The following is a 26,858-nucleotide window of genomic DNA, read 5'->3' on the forward strand; positions in this document are numbered from 1 at the left end:
GATTCTGGAGAGCGTTCTGTACTAGTCTGGGTGTACAATTGTCCTTCCCTTCGGCTTTTCATCCTCAGTCGAACGGACAGACGGAGCACACTAATCAGAATCTGGAGACTTACTTGAGATGTTTTGTTTCAGAGAATCAGGAAGAGTGGTCATTTTTGTCGTTAGCTGAGTTTTCTATAAATAACCGTAGACAGGAATCCACTGATAAGTCGCCGTTTTTTGGGGCATATGGGTTCCATCCACAGTTTGGTACATTTTTTGGTGCTCATAATTCCGGCATTCCTGAGGAGGAACGATTTTCCTCTTCTTTGTCTTCTATTTGGCGGAAAATCCAAAATAACCTGGAAAAGATGGGCAACAGGTATAATCGTGCGGCTGACAGGAGACGTATGAGTGGTCCGGACCTGAGAGTGGGTGATTCTGTGTGGCTGTCTACTAGAAACATTAAACTTAAGGTACCTTCTTGGAAGTTGGGACCAAGATTTATTGGTCCATATAAGATCACTGCCATTGTTAACCCTGTAGCCTTCCGTCTTGAACTTCCTCAGGCATTAAAAATCCATAACGTATTTCATAAATCGTTGTTAAAGAAATGTGTTGAACCTGTTGAGTCGTCCTCCTTGCCTCCCGCTCCTGTCATGGTGGACGGCAATTTGGAATTTCAGATCAGCAGGATTGTGGACTCCCGAGTTCTCCGGAGATCCCTCCAGTATCTCGTTTATTGGAGAGGGTACGGACCAGAGGAGAGGATGTGGGTTCCAGCGACCGATGTTAATGCTAGTCGTCTGGTGAGAGCATTCCACAGAGCTCATCCTGATAAGGTTGGTCCTGGGTGCCCGGAGGTCACCCGTAGAAGGGGGGGGGGTACTGTCACACCGGTGACAGGTTTGAGAAGGTCTAAAAGATTATCTGCTCATTTTTATGACAGCATCTTTTGGTTTCACTGTGTCTTTGTGTTGCTTGTATGTCCACACCTCCTGTTCAGGTGTGGATCATGTGACCTTTACCTCCCCCTATATAGTTTGTCTTCACCCATGACTCCTTGCTCTGGATAGCTTCATTTGGTGTTGGAAGAGCTTGAGTGTGGTTCTAGTTGAAGTCTTGATCATCCATCATCTTTAGAAGTTAAGTGTTCCGCTTGTTGTTTTGTATTCCTCCCCCCCTCTGTTGTTTACTAGGCCTCAGTGAGACGCTGGTTCCTTCACCAGGGAAGGAGCGGGTTGTCTCTGCCCTGTCATTAAGTCTAGGGCATCTGAGGGCCACCATGGTTTTCTAGGTTCCTGTGTATGGGCATCTCTACCATCGAGAGGTGCCCATACAGATAGGAGTTAGGGCCAGGAGCAGGGTTTCATAGGTGGTGACCCTTTTCCTTCCCTAGCGGTGAGGCCTAGTGTCTTTTCCCTTCCGTCTTGTTGTCTTTTGGTGTTCTCCCCTACTACATCCATGACAGGTAGAGGCCAATTTTCCTCACTTTAGGGGAATAAAAAATTTCATCCCGACTCAAATCAGGCAATCAGAATAACTCCCTGGATCAACGACCCCTCTCTAGTAGTGTCACGCTGGACAGGATACAAGATACAACAGAAGTCCACAAACAAGTGTCTAGGCCAGAAGCTGGGGGATAAAGGTCACCTCCTTACAAATCCCTACCAGCTCTACCTAGACTTCTGTGCCCACGTTCAGACCCTAGAGGGGGGAATAAACGTGCCCCCGTGCCTAAGGCTGAAGATTCCCTAAAATCCCTAAGATGGTGACAGGGGGAAAGAGACAGCTTGCTTCCTCAGACCTGGAGGAGGCAGGCGTCTCTCTAATAGCCTAGACAGAACACACACAAGAAAACAAAACCAACTTATCTTGTCACAGAGAAGATACAGCAAATCCTTCTTTCCTTCCTTCCTTCCTTCTTTCCTTCCTTCCACTGAGCAAGATAGAAGCTATAACCCGCACAGGACACTGGGAAGGGGCGTAATTTAAACTCATACAAATGACCCCACCCAGTGCACCTGAAGGGAGGCGGATACAGCTCAACTCCAAAACAAAAACAAAAAACTACACACGTGCTGCTAACCTGGCAGACCTCCGCACATAACCTGAGCATGGCATGACAGTACCACCCCTTCTACGGGTGACCTCCGGACACCCCGGCCCAACTTTATCCGGGTGGGATCTGTGAAAAGCCCTCACCAGTCGGCTGGCACTAACATCCACAGCCAGAACCCACATCCTCTCCTCAGGGCCGTATCCCCTCCAGTGTACCAGGTACTGAAGGGAACCCCAAACAACCCGTGAGTCGAGAACCCTAGAGATCTCGAACTCTAAATTTCCATCAACCAGAACAGGGGGAGGAGGCAATGGCGATGGTTCCACCGGTTATACATATTTCTTAAGTAAAGACCTGTGGAACACATCTTGGATCCTCCAGATCTGCAGAAGATCCAGACGAAACGCTACTGGATTGATCACCGCAGATATTTTGTAAGGTCCAGTAAATCTTGGACCCAGTTTCCAAGATGGTACTTTCAGTTTAATATTTTTAGTAGATAACCACACCAGATCCCCTACACACAGGTCCGGACCAGTCATACGTCTCTTGTCAGCCATTCGCTTGTACCTCTCACCCATTCTCTCCAAATTCACTTGAATCTTCCGCCAGATAGAGGACAAGGCAGAAGAAAATCTCTCCTCCTCTGGCATCCCAGAAGAACTAGTCCCAGAAAAGGTACCAAACTGAGGATGAAAACCGTATGCGCCAAAAAATGGCGACTTACCCGTGGACTCCTGCCTACGATTATTCAAAGCAAACTCTGCTAGAGATAAGAATGAGGACGAGTCCTCCTGGTTTTCAGCCACAAAGCACCTCAAGTAGGTCTCCAGGTTTTGATTAGTACGCTCTGTCTGTCCATTCGACTGTGGATGAAAAGCCGAAGAGAACGAAAGTTGGATACCAAGACGAGAGCAGAACGCCCTCCAAAATCTGGAAACAAACTGCGTGCCCCTATCAGAAACCACATCCGAGGGAATGCCATGTAATTTCACGAAGTTATCCACAAAAACCTGAGCAAGAGTCTTAGCATTGGGCAGACTAGCTAACGATACAAAGTGAGCCATTTTACTGAAACGGTCAACAACCACCAAAATCACAGTTTTCCCAGAGGAACTCGGCAGATCAGTAATAAAGTCCATTGACAAGTGCGTCCAAGGACGAGATGGAATAGACAAAGGAAGAAGTGAACCAGAAGGTCGATTGTGAGCAACCTTTGCCCGTGCACAGGTCTCACAAGCTGCTACGTAATCCTCAACACTCTTACGTAACCCGGGCCACCAGAACCTCCAGGAAATCAGATCAAAGGTGGACTTGCCACCAGGATGTCCCGCAAGGACAGTATCGTGATGTTCCTTGAATACCTTGTATCGCAATCCAGCAGGAACAAACAACCTACCTGGGGGACAAGAATCCGGAGCCTCCTCCTGGGCTCCCAATACCTCCATCTCCAACTCAGGGTACAGAGCGAAAACAACCACCCCATCAGCCAAAATCGGAGTAGGATCCTCTGAATCACCTCCCCCAGGAAAACTACGAGACAATGCATCCGCCTTGACGCTTTTAACCCCCGAGTGAAAAGTAACCGCAAAGTTGAACCTAGTAAAGAACAGTGACCATCTAGCCTGTCTAGGATTCAGACGCTTGGCAGTTTGCAGGTAAGCCAAGTTCTTATGATCAGTATATACCGTAACGGGATGAGATGCCCCCTCCAACCAGTGACGCCATTCCTCAAAGGCCAATTTGATGGCCAGCAATTCCCTATCTCCTACATCATAATTCCTCTCGGCGACCGAGAGCTTATTGGAAAAAAAAGCACACGGACGCCACTTGTCAGGAGATGAACCCTGCGACAACACTGCTCCAACCCCCACCTCTGATGCATCCACCTCCACCACGAATGGCTGAGGCACATCGGGCTGCATCAGAATGGGAGCAGACGCAAAACATTCCTTAAAGCAAACCTGTCACCATGATTTTGCACACAGAGCTGGGGACATGGGCTGCTAGATGGCCACTAGCTCATCTGCAGTACCCAGGTCCCACAGCTCTCCGCGCTTTTATTGTGTTAAAAAAACCTTTTGAGTGATATGCAAATTAGCTGATATGAGTCCTGTAGCCGGAGATGAGTCAAGCGTCAAGGAGCCCAGCACCGCCCCGCGTCCTCCGAATCTCCTCCTTGCCGGCTGACGTCACAGAGCTGGAGCGCCGAAATCTCGCGATGCGCGAGCTAGCGCATGCGTAGTTCGTTCCCTGTGCTGATGCCAGCACAGGGAATGAACATGATGCCGACACTGTGCATGCGCTAGCTCGCACATCGCGAGATTTCGGCGCTCCAGCTCTGTGACGTCAGCCGGCAAGGAGCAGATTCGGAGGACGCGGGGCGGTGCTGGGCTCCTTGACGCTTGACTCATCTCCGGCTACAGGACTCATATCAGCTAATTTGCATATCACTCAAAAGGTTTTTTTAACACAATAAAAGCGCGGAGAGCTGTGGGACCTGGGTACTGCAGATGAGCTAGTGGCCATCTAGCAGCCCATGTCTCCAGCACTGTGTGCAAAATCATGGTGACAGGTTCGCTTTAATAGCCGAAAAAGCCTGCAATGCCTCATCCGACCAGACAGAGAAGTCGACGCCTTTCTTAGTCATATCGGTCAGGGGTCTTACAATGGTAGAGTAGTTCAAGATTAATTTTCTATAATAATTTGTAAATTCCAAAAACCGCATCAAAGCTTTCTGATTCTCCGGTCGGTCCCATTCCAGAACCGCCCGGACCTTTTCGGGTCCATACGAAAACCAGAGTCAGAAAGCAGGTAACCCAGAAACGGAAGCTCCTGAACAGTAAACACACATTTCTCCAATTTAGAATACAATTTATTCTCCCGAAGGATCGACAAAACCTGTCTCATGTGATCCTGATGAGTCTTCAGATCAGGAGAGTAAATTAGAATGTCACCCAAGTAAATTACAACGAACCTTCCCACAAAATGATGGAAAATGTCATTGACAAATCGCTGAAACACTGCTGGCGCGTTAGTTAACCCAAAAGGCATAACCGAATTCTCGAAATGACCATTGTGTGTGTTGAAGGCCGTTTTCCACTCATCCCCCTCCTACAATCTGATCAGATTGTAGGCCCCTCTTAAATCTAACTTGGAGAACACCTTGGCTCCAACAATTTGATCAAAAAGGTCAGAGATCAAGGGAAGGGGATACGGATCACGGACCGTAATGCGGTTCAATTCCCGGAAATCCAAACAGGGCCTAAGCGATCCATCCTTTTTCTTAACAAAGAATAACCCAACTGCGACCGGAGATTTAGATGGCCTAATATGACCCTTTGCCAAACTCTCGGCAATATACTTCCGCATGACCTCTCTTTCGGGTTGAGAAAGATTGTACAGTCGTGGCAAAGTTTTGAGACTGACACAAATATTAGTTTTCACAAAGTTTGCTGCTAAACTGCTTTTAGATCTTGGTTTCAGTTGTTTCTGTGATGTAGTGAAATATAATTACACACACTTCATACGTTTCAAAGGCTTTTATCGACAATTACATGACATTTATGCAAAAAAGTCAGTATTTGCAGTGTTGGCCCTTCTTTTTCAGGACCTCTGCAATTCGACTGGGCATGCTATCAATCAACTTCTGGGCCAATTCCTGACTGATAGCAACCCATTCTTTCATAATCACTTCTTGGAGTTTGTCAGAATTAGTGGGTTTTTGTTTGTCCACCCGCCTCTTGAGGATTGACCACAAGTTCTCAATGGGATTAAGATCTGGGGAGTTTCCAGGCCATGGACCCCAAATGTCAACGTTTTGGTCCCCGAGCCACTTAGTTATCACTGTTGCCTTATGGCACGGTGCTCCATCGTGCTGGAAAATGCATTGTTCTTCACCAAACTGTTGTTGGATTGTTGGAAGAAGTTGCTGTTGGAGGGTGTTTTGGGACCATTCTTTATTCATGGCTGTGTTTTTTGGCAAAATTGTGAGTGAGCCCACTCCCTTGGATGAGAAGCAACCCCACACATGAATGGTCTCAGGATGCTTAACTGTTGGCATGACACAGGACTGTTGGTAGTGCTCACCTTTTCTTCTCCGGACAAGCCTTTTTCCAGATGCCCCAAACAATCGGAAAGAGGCTTGATCGGAGAATATGACTTTGCCCCAGTCCTCAGCAGTCCATTTACCATACTTTCTGCAGAAGATCAATCTGTCCCTGATGTTTTTTTTGGAGAGAAGTGGCTTCTTTGCTGCCCTTCTTGACACCAGGCCATCTTCCAAAAGTCTTCGCCTCACTGTGCGTGCAGATGCGCTCACACCTGCCTGCTGCCATTCCTGAGCAAGCTCTGCACTGGTGGCACTCCGATCCCGCAGCTGAATCCTCTTTAGGAGACGATCCTGGCGCTTGCTGGACTTTCTTGGACGCCCTGAAGCCTTCTTAACAAAAATTTAACCTCTTTCCTTGAAGTTCTTGATGATCCTATAAATTGTTGATTGAGGTGCAATCTTAGTAGCCACAATATCCTTGCCTGTGAAGCCATTTTTATGCAACGCAATGATGGCTGCACACGTTTCTTTGCAGGTCACCATGGTTAACAATGGAAGAACAATGATTTCAAGCATCACCCTGCTTTTAACATGTCAAGTCTGTCATTTTAACCCAATCAGCCTGACATAATGATCTCCAGCCTTGTGCTCGTCAACATTCTCACCTGAGAAAACAAGACGATTACTGAAATGATCTCAGCAGGTCCTTTAATGACAGCAATGAAATGCATTGGAAAGGTTTTTTTGGGATTAAGTTAATTTTCATGGCAAAGAAGGACTATGCAATTCATCTGATCACTCTTCATAACATTCTGGAGTATATGCAAATTGCTATTATAAAAACTTAAGCAGCAACTTTTCCAATTTCCAATATTTATGTAATTCTCAAAACTTTTGGCCACGACTGTATAGCTGAGACTTTGGCAACTTAGCCCCTGGGATGAGATTAACCGGGCAATCATATTCACGATGAGGAGGCAATTCCTGAGCCCCACCTTCCGAAAATACATCTGCAAAATCTGAGAGATACTGGGGTAAAACCGTAGTAGACACCCCAGAGATAGAGGACAATTGTCCGAACAAAATTCACTCCAACCAATGATCTACCTTGCCTGCCAATCTATAGTAGGGTTATGTTTTATCAACCACGGTAACCCTAAGACCATAGGAGCGGGCAAGTCCTTCATGACAAAACAAGAGATGATCTCAACATTTGAATCACCCACCCTTAACTGAATACCATGAGCAATATGAGTGAGACTCCTTTGAGAAAGAGGGAAAGAATCGATTGCGAACACCGGAATCTCTCTTTCTAAGGTGCAAGTACTTAGGCCCAGATTTTGAAGAAAAAAATAATCAATAAGGTTTACCCCAGCACCACAATCAAGGAATATTTCAAAATAAAATTTTCTTGAGTCTAGCGCCACCATAGCTGGGAGGAGAAAATGAATATTGCAGGGAGATTGCATACTTGCTTGCTCCGGAAGCCCATTCACACGAGTCAAGGATGTTTTGTTTTTTTTCTCTCTTTATGTAAACCTCTTTGTGGTTCTTTATCATCAACACGCAATTTAACAAAAGGACAAGCATAAACAAAATGACCACTTTCTCCACAGTAATAACATAGCTTATGCAACCTCCTAAAGTTCCTATTACCAGAACGGAACAACACCTGACCCAGCTGCATGGGTTCCTCCCCTACCCCAGAAATACATGTCATAATACTCTGGGGAACTGGTGGGACGAAACCACTCACAGAAGGGATCCCTCGCGTGGAGGGGACCTTACACCTTTCTCTAATGCGTCTATCTAACTGCACTGCCAAAGACATAACATTCTCCAATGTATCCGGATACTCATGAAAAGCGAGGGCATCTTTTAATCTCTCAGACAACCCCTGACAAAACTGACTACGAAGCGCGGGGTCATTCCACCCAGACTCCGTAGCCCATCTCCTAAACTCAACACAATACACCTCTGCAGAATGTTCTCCGTGTAATAAAGTACGCAACTTAGATTCTGCCATCGAGACCCGATCTGGGTCATCATTAATTAATCCCAAGGTTTTAAAAAATTCATCCACCGACCGGAGGGCCAGAGAACCGGTCGGCAGAGAAAAGGCCCAGGACTGCACGTACCCTTTAAGCAGGGAAATTATTATTCCTACTCTCTGACTCTCATCACCAGATGAAGATGGCCGCAGCTGAAAATACAACTTGCATGACTCTCTAAAGCGGATAAAATCATCCACACCCCCAGAAAACCGATCAGGGAGAGCAACCTTTAGGTTCAAGGCTGGACTGACTCCCACCAGCGGAGCCATGAAGCAGAAAATTCTGACAAAGTGAAACTTCATTGCGGAGGTCAGCTACCTCTCAAGTTAACTCCTGCATGCGATCAAACAATGAATCAATTGACTCCATCTCAAAGCTGCTGAGAAATGGCAGTCTAGGTTTTGGCGGGTTATAATGTCACGCTGGACAGGATACAAGATACAACAGAAATCCACAAACAAGTGTCTAGGCCAGAAGCTGGGGGATAAAGGTCACCTCCTTAAAAATCCCTACCAGCTCTCCCTAGACTTCTGTGCCCACGTTCAGACCCTAGAGGTGGGAATAAACGTGCCCCCGTGCCTAAGGCTGAAGATTCCCTAAGCTGGTGACAGGGAGAAAGAGACGGCTTGCTTCCTCAGACCTGGAAGAGGCAGGCGTCTCTCTAACAGCCTAGACAGAACACACACAAGAAAACAAAACCAACTTATCTTGTCACAGAGGAGATACAGCAAATCCTTCCTTCCTTCCTTCCTTCCACTGAGCAAGATAGAAGCTATAACCCGCACAGGACACTGGGAAGGGGCTTAATTTAAACTCATACAAACAACCCCACCCAGTGCACCTGAAGGGAGGTGGATACAGCTCAACTCCAAAACAAAAACAAAAAACAAAACACGTGCTTCTAACCTGGCAGACCTCCGCACATAACCTGAGCAGGGCATGACAAGTAGCTTTAGCCTGTAATATTATTACACTCCAGAAATACATCCAGGCCCCTCTTGAATTCCTTTATTGTACTCACCATCACCACCTATTCAGGCAGAGAGTTCCATAGTCTCACTGCTCTTACTGTAAAGAATCCTCTTCTATGCTTTTGTACAAACCTTCTTTCCTCCAGACGCAGAGGATGTCCCCTCGTCACAGTCAGTCCTGGGGATAAATAGATGATGGGATAGATATCTGTACTGACCCTGATATATTTATACATAGCAATGAGATCTCCCCTCAGTTGTCTTTTTTCTAAAGTGAATAACCCTAATTTTGATGATCTTTCAGGGTACTGTAGTTGCCCCATTCCAGTTATTACTTTAGTTGCCCTCCTCTGGACCCTCTCCAGCTCTGCTATGTCTGCCTTGTTCACAGGAGCCCAGAACTGTACACAGTACTCCATGTGTGGTCTGAATAATGATTTGTAAAGTGGTAGGACTATGTTCTCATCACGGGCATCTATGCCCCTTTTGATGCAACCCATTATCTTATTGGCCTTGGCAGCAGCTGCCTGACACTGGTTTTTGCAGCTTAGTTTGCTGTTTATTAAAATTCTTAGATCCTTTTCTATGTCAGTGTTACCGAGTATTTTACCATTTAGTATGTACGGGTGACTTGCATTATTCCTTCCCATGTGCATAACTTTACATATGTCAGTGTTAAACCTCATCTGCCACTTATCTGCCCAAGCCTCCAGTCTATCCAGATCGCTCTGTAGTAGTATACTGTCCTCTTCAGTGTCAAAAGTATAATATATTTGCCGTTCACCGTTGCAGTTATATGCTCTAAAACCTTTTGTGAAGAAAAAGAAACAGATTCCTGCTTCGGCGCTTCAATACCCCACTTTGGTCGATCTTGTATAGTAACAGAAATCCTTTATTCCATTTAAAAGGTGGGCATAATAAAAACAACGCGTTTCAGGGAATCACAGGTCCCCTTCATCAGGTTAAAATGGTATCCATTTTAACCTGATGAAGGGGACCTGCGATTCCCCGAAACGCGTAGTTTTTATTATGCGCACCTTTTAAATGGAATAAAGGATTTTTGTTACTATACAAGATCGACCAAAGTGGGGCATTGAAGCGCTGAAGCAGGAATCTTTTTTTTCTTCTCAAGCAATCTTCCGGAGGGATTGGACATCTCTTCTGAAGGACTCGCAACCTGTGGCTGCACACCCGAGGACTAGATCTTGTTTATGAAGCCCACAATAGCGTTGTGCCTATAATAGCACAACCTGACAAGGTGAGCCTTTTATTCACATTTGTATGGAAATTCAGTTTGAACATACTACCCTATTGTGCGCTATCTGTACTAAGCCTTAGACACGTCCACTACCTTGAAGCTAAAACCTTTTGTGGCATGTATTAGTGGCAAAAGTAAAATATACCATATTTTTTTCCCCCCGTAAGACGCACTTTCCTGCCCCCACCAAAGTGTTGGAAAAAATGCCCCTGCGTCTTATGGGGCAAATACTAATGAAGTGCTTCCATTATGATGGCGCTTCATTAGTACCGGAGGACCGGGAAGCGGTGAAGGCTGTGTACTCACCGCTTCCTAGTCCTCGGCTATCGGCTGTGCAGGGCTGTGCGCAGCGTGAGGGCGCTCTGTGACCTCACACTGTGCGCCGCGATACACTGCCAACAGCAGGATGAAGAGGATCGCGATGGTGAGGAGCGGTGGCGTCCAGGAGCAGGAGAGGAGAGTGTTTTTATTTTATTTGTACTGGGGGCTGATGGCTGACATAGGGGTTGATCTATGGGGCTGCTGGCTGACATATGGGGGCTGTTGGTTGAATATATGGGGCTGCTGGCTGAATATATGGGGCTGATGGCTGACATATATGGGCTGATGGCTGACATATAAGGGCTGGGGGCTGATACATGGCTGAAGGTTGTGGGGTTGATCTGAGGCATTGGGGGTCTGATCTGAGGTCTGATTGACATTGGGGGTCTGATTGGGGCTGTAAGCTGAGGTCTGATTAACTTTGGGGGTCTGATTGCTGGTCTGACCTGATGTGTAATGGAAAATTTATTTTTATTATTGTTCTCCTCTAAAACCTAGGTGCGTCTTATGGGCAGTTATATGTTATAAAGCCCTTTTTGTTGTGTAATAGTGGCAAAAGAAAAATATTTTTGCCGTTCAGCGGTGCGGTTATATGTTCTAAAGCCTTTTGTGGTGTGTATTAGTGGCAAAAGTAAAATATATTTGCCGTTCAGCGGTGCAGTTATATGTTATAAAGCCTTTTGTGCGTGTATTAGTGGCAAAATTAAATATTTGCAGTTCAGCGCTGCAATTATATGTTCTAAAGCCTTTTGTAGCATGTATTAGTGAAAATATATATATATATATATATTTGCCGTTCAGCGCTGCAGTTATATGTTCTAAAGTCTTTTGTGGCGTGTATTAGTGGCAGAAGTAAACTATATTTGCCCTTCAGCGGTGCAGTTATATGTTATAAAGCCCTTTTTGTCTTGTAATAGGGGCAAAATAAATATATATTTACCGTTCAGCGGTGCAGTTATATGTTCTAAAGCCTCTTGTGGCATGTATTAGGGGCAAAAGTAAAATATATTTGATGTTCAGCGGTGCAGTTATATGTTCTAAAGTGCTTTTTTGTGTGTATTAGTGTAAAAAAAGGGCTTATTAGCCGTTGTGTGGTGAAGTGAGAAAATTACACACTTTTTTGGGGTGTTTTAATATCCTTTTTATTTATTTATTTGATCTAATAGTATGTCAGACAGAGAAGTGCCAGGCCCTGCACAGTGGAGTGGCAGAGGCCTAAATGTTTCTGGCGCAGGCAGAGGTCGCAGCAGAGTAAGGGGCCGAGGCAGCAGGGGTCACTTCCAGAGACCTGAGCTCCCAGTGTCAGCTAGCGGTCGTTTCTTGACCAGCAACCCAGTGGTTCTTGAATGGTTGACTCGATCTTCGACTTCGTTGCAAGTGACACCAGACACCCCTAGCCAAGAGTCGGTGGGTTCGTCAGACACAACCCTTAGTTGGCATGGCCCAGGAGCAGGCCCTGTGCCCTCACCTGTCCTCAACCTGCCTCTGTCCTTTTCTGTTCCCTCAGCCAGAGAAGTATTGTATGCTGTGGACTCAGCTCCACTATACAGTGAGGACGAGCTACTAGAAGACAGTCAGCAGCTACTGGCAAGCCAAGATGTGGGGGAGACTTCCGCTGCTTCCTCCACTAAGTAAGTAGTGATGAGGAGAGTGGCGTGGGAGCTGGTGTTGCGAGCGGTCAGGCTCCTGACCCAGAGACAGTTGAGGAGGATATCAGTGACGTGCAGACAGTACTCGATGATGATGTAGCTGATCGCACTTGGGAGCCGGGTGATGAAGGAGCTTCATCATCATCGGAAGAAGAGAGTGGCAGCTTGCCCGTGAGGCAGCAGCAGAGCCAGCAAGTCGCTAGCGTGGCCGGGAGTCAGCAGGGTGGCACCAGTGGGAGGTCGGGAGCCAAACGTGCCCGGGGTAGACCACCCGCTTTGCAGGATCCTACCTGTCCAAGAAGTAGCGGTGCACAGGTTCACGGAGGCATCAGCGGTAGCAGTCAGTGCATAGTGTTGAGGGTAAAATCACCTACTCGGCAGTGTGGCAGTTTTTTGTTAAGCCGCCGTAGGAGGTGAACATGCCCATATGTAGAATCTGTGGGCAGAAGGTGAAGCATCGTGGCCCTGCGTCAATATATGCAGCGTCACCATAAAGTGGCCTAGGAGAACCGTGGCTCCGATGTGGTGGTGGTCCAGCCTACCACAGCAACCGCTGCATCACCCAGTGGCACGCAGCCGATTTCAGGCAGTCAAGGCTCCACCACCTCAGCCAAAGGGAGCTGTCTGTCCTTCCCATCATCTGCTGGTCCTGATGCTCCTGCTCCTTCCCCTCCTACTCCTCGTCAGTCATTCCGTCAGCAATCGATCACCAAAGCGATTGCCAAGAGACAACAGTATGCATGCACTCATCCAACGGCGCAGAAGCTGAATGTGCTCCTGTCCAAGTTGCTGGTGCTGCAATCCCTCCCTTTCCAAGTGGTGGACTCTGCACCTTTCAGAGAACTAATGGCTTGTGCCGAGCCAAGGTGGAGTCCCAAGCCATCATTTCTTTGCCAAAAAGGCAGTACCAGCCCTGCACACACATGTAGAGCAAAAGGTAGGCCAGTCCTTGAGCCTTTCAGTATCTGCCAAAGTGCAAGGCAGCGCCGACGTGTGGAGCTGTAACTACGGTCAGGGACAATACATGTCCTTTATGGCCCACTGGTTGAATGTGGTTCCTGCATGGCCACACCAGCAACTTGGCCAGGTGATGCCGCTTCCTCCTCCACGTTCTCACGCCGTTCATCCTGCTACAATGTCCGCCTCTGCCTCCTCATCCTCCACTGTGTCCTCATCCTCCACTGCAGGGACAATTCATAGTGCCCCTCCAGCATACCACATGTGCAGGGCACGGCGATGTCACACTGTTCTGCACCTCGTTTGCCTGGGCGAACGGAGTCACACAGGGAAGGAACTTCTCCGTGTCCATCAAGAAATCGTATCCTGGTTTTCTCCACAACAACTGAAAATCGGAACCATGGTGACCGACAACGGGAAGAACATGGTGTCGGCGCTGCATCAAGGAGGGCTGAGCCATGCACCCTGCATGGCACACATGTTCAATCTGGTTGTCAAGCGGTTCCTGAAGTCTTCCACCCATCCGCAAGACATCCTCCTTGAGCTGCAGTGGCAGAGCGGCATCCCCCAACATAGGCTGATTTGCGACATTTCCACTCATTGGAATTCCACCCTCCATATGTTGGACCGACTATACAAACAGAGAAAGGCCATAAACGATTTCTTGATGATCCAAGCGGACAGGAGTACTCCCCTGTGTAACTTTGATGTCAGCCAGTGGCAACTTGTAACGGTCACGTCCACACACACACACAGGGGGAAGGGTAGTGACCACTGCGCTCCACCCTCACCCCTGGCCCTGCCTACTTGCCTCACGAGTCCTGATGACAGGGGACAACTGGACAGCAGTCCCTAACTTAGGATATGTGCAGGGAAGACAGACCAGACAAAATACGGAACATGAACGGACCGGGTCAGAACCAAGAGAGCTACGCAGTACATCGGATTAAGCAAAGAATGGTCAGGAGAAGCCGGGGTCAAATACCAGGAGAGTAGCGAAGTACAAGAGGAGTCCTAAGAGAGTAGTCAGGTGGGAGCCAAGGTCACAATACCAGGATGGATGCGCAGTACAGGAGGAGCAGGCAAAGGATCGTCAGGGAACAGGATCAGGTAAGTATTCAGTAGTCCAACAAATAGCCAGGAACCTAGAAATTAACAGGCAACCTGTGGCCAGCAGGCTGCCTGTATTTATAGTGGGGAGTGAGGGTCATGTGACGTGGCCAGCGTCACATGACCGACAGACCAACCAGTCGAGCACCGAGTGATCAGCTCGGCACTCAAGGCAGACTAGGAGCAGGGAGCCACCCAGCTAGTGAAGCCGCCCTGGGAATGAGGTCAAGCACAAATCCTCATTCCCTAAAGCTAAGCAACAGGTCTGCGGGAAATGGGGGACCGAGTGCACCTTTGGAACCCCGTGACAGTACCCCCCCTTTTACGAGGGGCCACCGGACCCAAGACTTCAGGCGATGGCTTTTTAGGGTGTTCTAAATTACATTTACGAACAAGTCTAGGAGCATGAACCTCCCTGGCAGGTACCCAAGATCTCTCTTCAGGTCCATACCCCTTCCAGTGAATCAGGTACTGCAAGGAATTGCGCACCTTCCTGACATCCACTATTTTAGACACCACATACTCGACAGCATCATTAACAAGAACCGGCGGAGGCGAGGCTTTTGATGGTACTACCGGTTCAAAATATTTTTTAAGCAAAGATTTATGGAACACATTATGAATGTGGAATGACTCGGGCAGCTCCAACCTAAAAGATACCGGGTTAATCACTTCCGTAATCTTATATGGTCCAATAAAACGAGGAGCAAATTTTTTAGAAGTTACCTTGAGAGATAGATTCTTGGAGGACAACCATACTTTATCCCCAACCTGAAACGTCTCCGATCGGTCTTGAGTTTTTGAGAACTTTGAGCCTTTTCTAGGTTCGATTGAACCCGGGCCCAAACTGTGCACAGTTCGGAGGAGAGTTTATCCGCTTCAGGGTTAGAGGAGGAGACGGACGACCCAGAATGAAAACGGGGATGAAAACCATGGTTACAAAAGAAAGGGGAGACCCCAGCAGAAGAATTGACACGGTTATTCAAAGCAAATTCAGCCAACGGAAGGAATTTGACCCATAATTGCTGGTCATCAGCAACATACAACCTCAAGAATTGTTCCACAGACTGATTAAGGCGTTCAGTCTGCCCATTACTCTCAGGATGGTAGGCGGAAGAAAAAGACAATGAAATTTTACATCTTTGACAGAAGGCCCTCCAGAATTTGGACACGAACTGCACACCCCTGTCAGAAACAATATTTTCCAGGATGCCATGTAAACGAACAATCTCTCTCACAAAAATAGACGCCAGGGTTTTAGCATTCGGAAGTTTAGACAGGGGAATGAAATGAACCATCTTGCTAAACCTATCGACCACTACCCAAACCACAGTCTTACCCTCCGCCAGGGGTAGGTCAGTTATAAAGTCCATCGAGATATGGGACCAGGGTCTACTGGGAATGGGTAGGGGTCGTAGTTTATCAGCAGGGCGAGTCCTAGGTGTCTTAGACCTGGCACAAACCTCACAGGCTGACACGTAAGACTTGACATCCCTGGTCAGAGTGGGCCACCAATAGGATCTAGAAACCAGATCCTTAGTGCCCTCAACACCCGGATGTCCACAAAAGGCAGAATCGTGACACTCCCCCAACAGCTGGAGACGAAATTGTACGGGAACAAACAACTTATCTGTTGGGGTGGATGCCGGTGCAAGATGTTGTTCAGCCTTAATGCGAGCCGAGATATCCTGGGTTAGAGCTGCTAAGAAGATGTTTGCTGGTAGGATGGATTCAGGCGGCGTCTCAGTGGGTTGAAAGGCATGGAAGCTCCGAGATAATGCGTCTGCTTTCACATTTTTACTTCCCGGCCTGAACGTAATGGAGAAATCAAAACGGGTAAAAACAGAGCCCATCGGGCTTGTTGGGGATTCAACCTCTTATGATCAGTGACAACAGTTACTCGATGCCTTGCCCCCTCCAAAAAATGCCTCCACTCCTCAAATGCCCATTTAATAGCCCGCAGCTCCCTATTCCCTATGTCGTAGTTTCTCTCCGTGGGAGAGAATTTCCTGGAGAAGAAGGCACACGGTCTCAGGTTAGTGAGGCTAGCAGGACCCTGTGAAAGAACTGCTCCTGCGCCGTCCTCGGACGCATCTACCTCCACAATAAAGGGTCTCTCCTGATCAGGCTGGATCAGAATGGGAGCGCTACTAAATGCCTTTTTTAATGTTTCAAATGAAGAAAGGGCCTTGGCAGACCAATTCTCCAAATCCGCCCCTTTCTTAGTAAGGTCAGTCAATGGCTTAGCAATTACAGAAAAATTCATGATAAATTTACGATAGTAATTAGCGAAACCGTTGTAAAGCCTTTAAGGATGAAGGCCTTACCCATTCCTTAATTGCTAAAACCTTACCAGGATCCATCTTAAAGGCGTGAGGAGTCAAAACATGCCCTAGAAACAGTATCTCCTGTACACCAAAGACACATTTCTCTTGCTTAGCGGATAGCTGGTTCTCCCTCAACACCTCTAATACTTGTTTGACATGAGACACATGAGATTCGAAATCAGGAGAGAATATCAAAATGTCGTCAAGATAGACCATAATAAATTTACCTAAGAACTCTCTAAGAATATCGTTCATTAAGTATTGGAACACAGCTGGGGCATTGCTGAGTCCAAAAGGCATCACCTGATATTCAAAGTGTCCTATCGGAGTATTGAATGCTGTCTTCCATTCGTCTCCCTCCTTGATTCGGATTAGATTGTATGCCCCTTTCAGGTCAATCTTGGAAAACCAGGTTGCCCCCAGAACCTGGTTAAATAAATCCGGAATCAATGGGAGAGAGTATCTATTTTGGACAGTGATCTTATTTAATCTCCGGTAATCAATACAAGGCCTAAGACCACCATCCTTCTTTTTAACAAAGAAAAACCCTGCTCCCATAGGAGAGACTGAAGGTCTAATATGCCCTTTAGCAAGGCTCTCCTTAATATAATCTTCCATAGCCTTGCGTTCGGGCCCTGAAAGATTATAAATTCGCCCTTTAGGAAATTCGGCACCCTCTATTAGCTCTATGGCGCAATCATAAGGTCTATGGGGGGGTAGAACCTCTGGAATAGGGGATGAGAATACATCAGAATATTCTTTAATAACTGAAGGTAATGTATTAGACCTTACTGAAACCCCAGCCTGGACGACGGACAAGCATGAGTCACACTTAGGTCCCCATTTCACCAACTCTCCTTTGAACCAATCAATTGTGGGGTTATGTAAACGTAGCCAAGGCAACCCTAGTACCACCTCAACTGGTAGGTTCTCCAAGACAAAAAGAGAACATCTCTCAGAGTGGCACACACCCACGGTCAGAGAAATTTCAGAGGTACATGACCTCACCGTACCACCAATCAGGGGAGTAGCATCAATAGCCATGACATGGATAGGTGTAGGTAAAGCAAACATTGGAATACCCAATTTACTAGCAAATTCTAAGTCAATAAAGCTGGCCGCTGAACCGGAATCAAATGAACCGGAATCAATAAAGGCCTTACCCGGCCACTTATTAACCCCCAGAGAAATTGTTATGGGTACCAAAAGCTTATATTTAGAAAAATCAGGGTGTACCTGGTTTTTAGGTTGTCTTGCCTTAGGAGACTTGTCAGAGAGGACCCTCTTAGGACACTTGTTGATCCAATGGCCAGGATCTCCACAGTAGAAGCACTCTCCGCGTCTGCGACGAAGATTTCCCCGGGTCATGCCAACCTGCATGGGTTCCTCGGTGGAGACCTCAGTGTTGTCCCTGGAAAAGGCCTCTGGCTGGACCACCATCTGAGAACAGAACTGTCGTTCTTGTCGTCTCTCTCTAACTCGTCGGTCAAGTCGGACAACTAGGGTCATCATCTCCTCTAAGGTCTCTGGAACTTGATAACTGACTAATAGATCTTTTAAATTATTAGACAGACCAGATCTAAACTGACTCTTCAGGGCTGGTTCATTCCATCCAGAGGGGACACACCACCGTCTGAATTGGGTGCAATACTCCTCTGCAGGGAGATGGCCCTGAACCAGTGCCCTAAGAGCCGTCTCGGCTACCAGGGCCCTGTCTGGTTCGTCATAGAGGGTACCCATGGCCTGAAAAAAACCCTCCACAGAAGTCAGACAACTGGCCCCAGGAGGTAACGAGAATGCCCAGTCCTGGTGATCACCCTGTAGTAGAGAAATGATAATCCCCACGCGTTGGCTCTCGGGACCGGAGGACACGGGGCGCAAACGGAAGTAGAGTTTGCAACTCTCCTTTAAAGGAGAGAAACCTGGGAGCTTGATCTGGGGTTCAAAATGTGGACTGGAGGGCAGAGGAGTGGAAGAACCTTGCCCTAACTCAAAAGAACGGAGTTTCTCTCCTAGCTCCTGCACCATCTGTGTCAAGTTAGAGACATGGTCAGTCAGGGTAATAAGAGGATTCATGATACAGTGGTTGTTGGGCCTGTTATTCTGTAACGGTCACGTCCACACACACACAGGGGGAAGGGTAGTGACCACTGCGCTCCACCCTCACCCCTGGCCCTGCCTACTTGCCTCACGAGTCCTGATGACAGGGGACAACTGGATGGCAGTCCCTAACTTAGGATATGTGCAGGGAAGACAGACAAGACAAAATACGGAATATGAACGGACCGGGTCAGAACCAAGAGAGCTACACAGTACAACGGATTAAGCAAAGAATGGTCAGGAGAAGCCGGGGTCAAATACCAGGAGAGTAGCAAAGTACAAGAGGAGTCCTAAGAGAGTAGTCAGGTGGGAGCCGAGGTCACAATACCAGGATGGATGCGCAGTACAGGAGGAGCCGGCAAAGGATCGTCGGGGAACAGGATCAGGTAAGTATTCAGTAGTCCAAAAAATAGCCAGAAACCTAGAAATTAACAAGCAACCTGTGGCCAGCAGGCTGCCTGTATTTATAGTGGGGAGTGAGGGTCATGTGACGTGGCCAGCGTCACATGACCGACAGACCAACCAGTGGAGCACCGAGTGATCAGCTCGGCGCTCAAGGCAGACTAGGAGCAGCGAGCCACCCTGGGAATAAGGTCAAGCACAAATCCTCATTCCCAAAGCTAAGCAACAGGTCTGCGGGAAATGGGGGACCGAGTGCACCTTCGTAACCCCGTGACACAACTCATGCGTGACACCTGCCGTTTGCTCAGGCCCTTTGAGGAGGCCACGTTATTTGTCCGTCGCCAGGACTACGGGATGAACAATGTCATTACACTGCTTCATGTCCTGGAACAGATTCTGGTAAATCTGGCTGGTCAGGCGACCGGAGACGTGGTGCCTAGATCTCACGGCCACATGAGCCCGGTGGGGGCTGAACAGGAGGAGGAGGACATTGGAGCACAAACAAGGTGTAACAAAATGGGTGGTTTTTATACACAGGTGACAAGAGAAGAGGAGCAGGAGCAGCCAGATGAGCTACAGGGCAATGAAGAAGAGGAGACAGAGAACCCAGACACACCATGGCAGTATGCAGTGGAGATTGAGGCAGGGAGTCCCTCCGAGTCACTTGCACAAATGGTCCGATGCACGCTCACTTGCTTGCATAGTGACAGCCGAATTGTCACAATTCGGCAGAGGGATGACTTCTGGCTCTCCACCTTGTTGGACCCTTGCTACCGGTCCAAAATGGGGGCCTTTTTTACACCCGCTGAGAGGGAGGACAAACTGAACTACTATAGAGACATCCTATGTAGTCAGTTGCCCGCTGCCTATCTGCGCCATCGTCCATCCTCTCGCAGGTCTGACCGGGGGGGGGGGCCCTCTGCGCTCACGTTCCACTGCCATGGCTGCTGGGGAGGGGTGCGGTGGCAGGAGTAGTACCAGCTCCATCAGCAGCAGCCTGAGTCTAGTGAAGAAACTACTCACCAGCAGCTAGACCTGGAGCAGGACCTGAACCAGCAGGTGGTGGCATTCTTGGACAGCACCCTGCTAACCCACATTGAAGATCCGTTGGACTACTGGGCAGCCTAACTGGATTTGTGGCCGCAACTGTCAGAATTTGCCCTGGAAAAGAGCGGGTGTTTAGTGCGGCGGGGGCCATAGTTACCCCAAAAAGAACTCGCATGTCCACCCAAAATGTGGAGAGACTGACCTTTATCAAGATGAATCAGGTGTGGATCAGCCAGGATTTCCACCCACCAATGCCTGATCAGACTAGATCATCCATGGTGCCACACCAACACTTTGACAAAAGAGACCGGTTTCTTCTGGCTACCTGCCTCAGCTACTATTCTGTTTTGTTTTTAAATTCTTTATTTTCACTCCAAGTCAGGCAATCATACATTGTAACATTATATCAGGCATGGAGCATTTTTTTAAAACATTTAGTACAGTTCTTAGAGACAGTGCAAAAGAGATCCTCCGTTGTAACACAGGATCATACAGGGTTAGTAACAAACTGCTTGCATGTCTGAAGTCTGGTTACAGATAGCCTAACATAGCATTAGTAAAATGATAGAAACGTCTGAATTGAGAAAGTATATCATACTACAATAGTAACAAATAATATCAACCAGCCAGTGGAATTAGCGATGTATGGTAATCATAGAAATTACAAAGCTAGGTGACAATGGACAGTGGAATGCGCGTGGCAAGTAGGTCTATAGACACAAAACTAATCGCTATCAACCTTGCTCTTTCATAAGTTGTCTCTGTTGTATTAACAAAATTCCACCAAGGATCCCAAGTTTTGTTGTATCTTTTCTTGGCCGAGTGGGTAAACACTCCCATCTCCTCCAGTCTGCCTATTTGGCATAATTTATTTAGCCAACAAGCTATAGGGGGGTCACTGTTTGCTTCCAGTAAAAGGGTATCAAACCTTTTGCTGATACCATCATATGTTCCCATAGTGTGGCATTGAATTGGGAATGGGAATGGTGGTCCGGAGAAAGGTTACAAAATAGTAAGGACGGGGTAATTTTAGGGGATCCCACGCACACTTTATGCATTATTTTTTCCATTTCCTTCCAAAATGGGACGATTAAGGGACACGTCCACTATATATGAAAATATGTCCCAGCCCCGGAGTTGCATCTCCAACAAGAGGAGGGTATTAGTGAGTTCATAGAGTGCAATGCTACCGGTGTTTTGTACCTTTCTGCTAACAATCTTATAAGATGTTTCTTGCATTACAACGCATCTAGAGGGTCCACATGCTTTTTTATAGATCTATGTCCTCTTCCGTAAAGTGCACTTTTAACTCCTTTTCCCAAGCCGCTATGTATGAGGGAGGAGGGGCAGTGCTAGAGGTGGGGACCTCTGAGCCGCCAATTTTTCTAACCAAAAGTATTCCCTATTCCAGGAGTCAGCAAACTTGACTTTCTTAAAGTTAGCTGAAACCTGGGAGTATGTGATATTACAGTACGCCAGTCCTGCAGGGTGAGCGAATGTGAGGTCACAGGGGTAGTTAACAGACCGAGGGTTGCTCTTGGTACTCACAGTTTTTATATACCCTGGGCAGGCGTATAGCAGTGATGGAGAGGCTGGCACATGGATCCTCTGGGGCACTCTCTGTGTATAGGGACCAGGCCGGGTGGTAGGCGAGGTGCCCTGGGTGTTGCAGGTTTAGTGTGCCTGTGGCAAGATCCCTTATAGTTTGTGACGCCAGTGCCGGTAACGGTGGCACACCGATTTATTGTAGGAATAATTGAGGTACACACAGTTGCAGTGAACCAGAACTTCTTTTTACTGAACAGTTCAACTATATACAGGTTTCAGTTAGTTCCACATGCAGGGACTTGGTAACAGGCAGGCTTCATATAAATGGCAGGCAAAGTTCTTGCAAGATACTCAGAGGGAATTACACTCACAGATCAGGATGTCCTTTCTGCAGAATCCTGTCTGGCTCTCTCCAAGGCCCGTATGCCCTATAGCTGGCTTTATCCTTGGGTAGGGAAACCTTCCTCTGGTATAAATCATTTTGCTGTAAATATCCTTCTGCTCTTCAGCTTTCTACTTGGCTGGATAAAAGTGGCTCTGCTCTGTACTTTTCAAGGTGCTAGATATCTTCAGGGGGGAACTTCTTCTCCTGGAAGCAAGCTAGGAGCCTGGGCTATCTAGCTGCATGTCAGAAGCTGCTCCCCAGCTATCCTCTGGTTAAAGTGCACACTGGCTTCTGACCCCCCCCCCCCCCCCCCTGTGGACTGGACCTATCTATATATACTAGAGGGGTTCCCTAGCTCCCTCTACTGCCTAGGAGGAGGAACTACACCCTCTAACAGGCCTGGTACACAGGAGATAATATGACAACATACATTAAAATACAATACAAAAATACCATGACCATGTTCCACAAGAGGTGGAGAACAACGTTTATTAAAAAATTTGAGATCAAACGAAATTCCTCAAACATCTGCGATAGAGCCGGGAAAGAGGTGTCGGGGTTGGAAGTGATAATTAACAAATCATCTGCATATGCGGCTGCTGCGTGGCATTGCCCCCCAATTGTTATTCCCTTAACTTCTGGGTGCTGCCTAATGCGTTGTATGAGCGTTTCCATGGTTAGAACGAATAGAAGCGGCGAAAGCGGGCAGCCCTGTCGGGTTCCGTTAGAAATCTTAAAGCTCTGTGACAAAGTGCCGTTGACCTTTATGGAAGCGGACTGGTTATCATATAGGGCGAATATAGCAGTAATGAAGGAATCAGGGAATTTGAAAATTTCCAATGTTTTCCTCATATAATCCCAATCTATTCTGTCGAATGCTTTCTCAGGATCGGTTGACAGGAGGGCCATGCTAATATTTTTATTATGCGCATATTGAATTAATTGCAGAACTCTCAAAGTGTTGTCCTTCCCCTCTCTTCTCTTAACAAAGCCCACTTGTTTCTGATTTATAAGGAAAGGAAGCAAATGTTGCATCCTATTGGCCAGCATTTTAGCATATAATTTGATGTCAACATTCAGTAAGGAAATAGGTTTATAGCTGCCACATAGTTTATCATCTTTCCCTTCTTTGGGTAACGCCGTAATGTGGGCCGTCAAGGAATGAGGTGGAAAGCTGCGCCCCTGGGCTGCAGAGTTAAAAGCTGATAGCAGATGGGGGGGAAAGTACCTCGGCGAATGTTTTGTAATAATTGGTTGAGAACCCGTCTGGCCCCGGGCTCTTACCTGAAGGGGTGTCTTTTAAGGCGCTTTGTAGCTCCTGTATGGCAAAAGGGGATGTAAGGTGGTTCCTTTTGTGTATCATTCAGAGATGGCAAATGCAAATTTAAGAAACAAGTCTATGTGGGACTGCCTACTGGCTCTATCTGGGGACTGTTCAGCGGCTCGTAGGTTATAAAGGGCCGCGTAAAAACATTCAAATTGCAATGCTATTTCCTTCGTGTCTGTCTTTAGTACCCCTGTGGTTGTATGGATCCCTTTTATAAACATTTGTTCCTGCCTTCTTTTCGCCATGAGGGCCATCAGCATAGATCCTCTATTGCCATGCACATAAACTCTATGTATGGCGTGCATGTAGGCCTTAGCAGCTTTAAAATCTAGCAATTGAAGTAGCTTTTCTCTTTGGGACGTAAGTTCCCCAAAAACTCGCAATGCCATGGACTGTTTGCGCCTCTGTTCTAATGTGGTTATAGACCTCAGAACATCATCAATATATTTTTGTCTTTGTTTTTTTCTTCCATGCCCAATGCTATGAGGTCCCCACGCACCACTGTTTTATGTGCTTCCCATATTACGGTGGGTGAAATCTGAGGGGTAACATTCTCCTGGAAGTACGTGGTGATAGTTTTGAGGATCCTATCTTTACCTGAGGTTAACTTAAGCAAGGAGTCATTTAGACGCCATGTATAGGCTTTTTTGGGGAGGGAGTCAATATGGACATATACCTCGACCGGCGCGTGATCTGAAATACCTATTGTGCCTATGGAAGAGTGTGCCACCTTAGAAAGATGCATGGAAGAGATAAATAAGTAATCCAACCTTTGATAGGATTTATGTGCGTCAGAATAGTAAGTGTAGTCTTTTTCTTTTGGGTGGGTTAGTCGCCAAACATCATGTAAGTGTATTGCAGCCAGAGACTTTTTCTAAGAGGCTAGCTTCCTATGTGAAACATGTAGCCGCTTTGAGGTGGAGTCAATCGTGGGTTCTAGGACCAAATTAAGATCTCCTCCTACCAGTAGCATCCCAACTCTAAAAGATTCCAACTTTTTCAAGGCAGTAGAGACCCAAACTACTTCATCCGAGTTTGGTGCATATAGGCCGGCTATAGTGACAGGAGTGTTCCCTATCATACCCTTTAGAAAAAGGAATCTACCTTCCGGGTCACTCAAACTGGAATGTAACACAAATGGGACATTTTTCTTTATGGCAATGGTTACACCCCTGGAGCGAGAATCGCTAAAGCAAGAGTGAAACCACTGCGCGAAATATGTCTGAGGGAGAGCTGGAGTCTTACCTAACTTGAAGTGAGTCTCTTGTAGGATCCCCACATCTGCCTGTAGCAATCGCAGGTGTTGGAAAACTTGAGACCGTTTCTGGGGAGAGTTTAGCCCCCGTGCATTCCACATCACAATTTTGATAGCAACCATAAAACAAAAAGTCAGAGTAATTAATAACAATAAAAATATATTAACTGCGTTTAACTTTAAATGTCATAGTAAGAGGAAGTGAACTCCCTATAGCCTAGTATTGTCGCCATTACAAAGCAACAATCCTTTACTGGTTATAGCTAAGTAACAGAAAAGCCTCTAAACGGCGCCTTCAGACCTTGAGAAGGGAATGGGGCCAAACGTGCCCTAAGCCTATCATCAGGACCCTTGACAGTGTCTGAGGTTAAATATATGAACTGCCCCTGAATGCAATCCTGCGGCCGAACAGAATCAAACTCAGCCAGGGGAGAGGTAATAATGACTACATATCGTCATAACGTTTTTAACTCTAAAACTAGGACCAGGAGAAGGTAATTCAGTCCTCTGCAGTAGGGCATCTTTTACGCGGCAGGGTCCCCCTGGTGTGTTTCCATGGCGCTGCGTCCGGGAGCTGCGGCAAATCCGTCAAATCAGTGATTTGTAGCCAAGACGGGATCCCGGAGGGCGGTAATCCAATTGCCTCACAGAGTGGGAGGAGGTCATCTGGTCGTCTGATGAACTTGGTGGAGCCCTGTATAGCAAAGGAGAGCCCAAAGGGGAACAGCCAGCGGTATTTAATTCCTTTGGCACGAAGAGCATCTGTTACCGGTTTCAACTGTCTCCTTTTGTTCAAAGTGACTGGAGACAAATCTTGGAATAAAGAGATTTTAGCCCCCTCAAACAACACCTCCCCTGTCTCCCTGGCGGCTTTGAGGATGGCATCTTTATGGTGGGACAGAAGAATTTTACATATAATGTCCCTGGGTGGTTCTCCCTCTTTGGGCCTGGGTCTCAGCGCTCTGTGAGCTCTTTCCAGCACTAAGTAATTGGCTTACGTAGGGTCCAGGAGAGGTCTCAGGATGGAATAGGTGACTTCCAGCACATTAGAGTCCGCTGATGATTCTGGGACTCCTTTGATCCTGAGGTTTTCTCCTCCCCCTGTTATCTTGGTCCTCTATATATGCTAGAAGATTATTCATTCTCGCCTGACACGCGTGGAGAGCATCAGACGTAGCCACCCTAAAGGACAATAAAGCGGCTTGGTTTTCTTCTAGGTGTTCCAATCTCCCGCCAATGTCCTTTTATATTTTGTTTAATATCTGAAAGATCAGCCAGAACGGGTTGTAGAGCGGATTCAATTATCTTCTGTAAAGCTTTTTGCGTGGTGACCAGTTTTGGATCTGGAGGGGTTCCGGAGGGTCATGATGTGTGGAGCCACCTGCTTGCAGGTGGTGTTTCGGTGTGGAGTGAGGGGCATTAGAATGTAGGAACTTCTCCATGTCTTGTTGAGACTTTTTCTGTTTGGGGCCAGTGGACATATCTGGTTTGCCCACTTTGACCATGTTGAGAGTAAAAGACTAGCGGCCAGTATTTGAAACACAAAATGGAGTACACTCCACTCTTGTAAGATCGCTTTAGCAAAATATTAGAGGCTGGGTGCAGCGAAGACAGACAAAATAGAAGTAGCCCGTGCCCCTGAAAATTGCTATTGGACTCTGGACTCTGCTACTATCGAAGAGGACGTAAGAGAAACACACAACGGCTCAGCAGGGGGAGCTTGTGCAGACAAGATTGTATGCCTTGGCTGAGCTCTCTCTGTAGGGATTCTTCAAACGGTGTTCTAAGTAGCAGTGATCCCCAGGGTCTTCTGGTCACTATCCCATGAGGCCTGAGCTGTCCCTATGCGTGTGCAGAGGTGAGGAGGAGTGGGGGGGGGGGGGGGGGGAGAAGCCTAGTCGGGTGGTTAGGCACCGAAGCGGCAGTGCATCCAGCTCCTAGCAGATCCCAGTGAGCTCTGCCTGTCTACGGGTATGTGGGTCACTCACAGTTTGCAGCAGACTGCTTCCTTAGATGTTTTTTTCTGTGGTAGCACTGGCGGGATAATCCGACGGC

The 26,858-nt window shown here is 47.2% G+C and overlaps 1 long non-coding RNA gene across 1 annotated transcript in view; it reads right to left on the bottom strand.

Annotated features, from left to right (window-relative positions):
• Nucleotides 1-2,478: 2,478 nt before the first annotated feature.
• Nucleotides 2,479-26,858, bottom strand: part of LOC120989983 — a 29,486-nt gene continuing 5,106 nt past the window's right edge. Inside the window, exons 2-4 of the long non-coding RNA XR_005776350.1 lie at nucleotides 18,952-18,967; nucleotides 16,740-16,745; nucleotides 2,479-2,491 (exon numbers count right to left, since the gene is read on the bottom strand). This is a non-coding gene — a long non-coding RNA (uncharacterized LOC120989983). The remainder of the gene's footprint in view (nucleotides 2,492-16,739; nucleotides 16,746-18,951; nucleotides 18,968-26,858) is intronic.

This window comes from Bufo bufo, chromosome 2 (genome assembly GCF_905171765.1).
Source record: "Bufo bufo chromosome 2, aBufBuf1.1, whole genome shotgun sequence".
Taxonomy (NCBI): domain Eukaryota; kingdom Metazoa; phylum Chordata; class Amphibia; order Anura; family Bufonidae; genus Bufo; species Bufo bufo.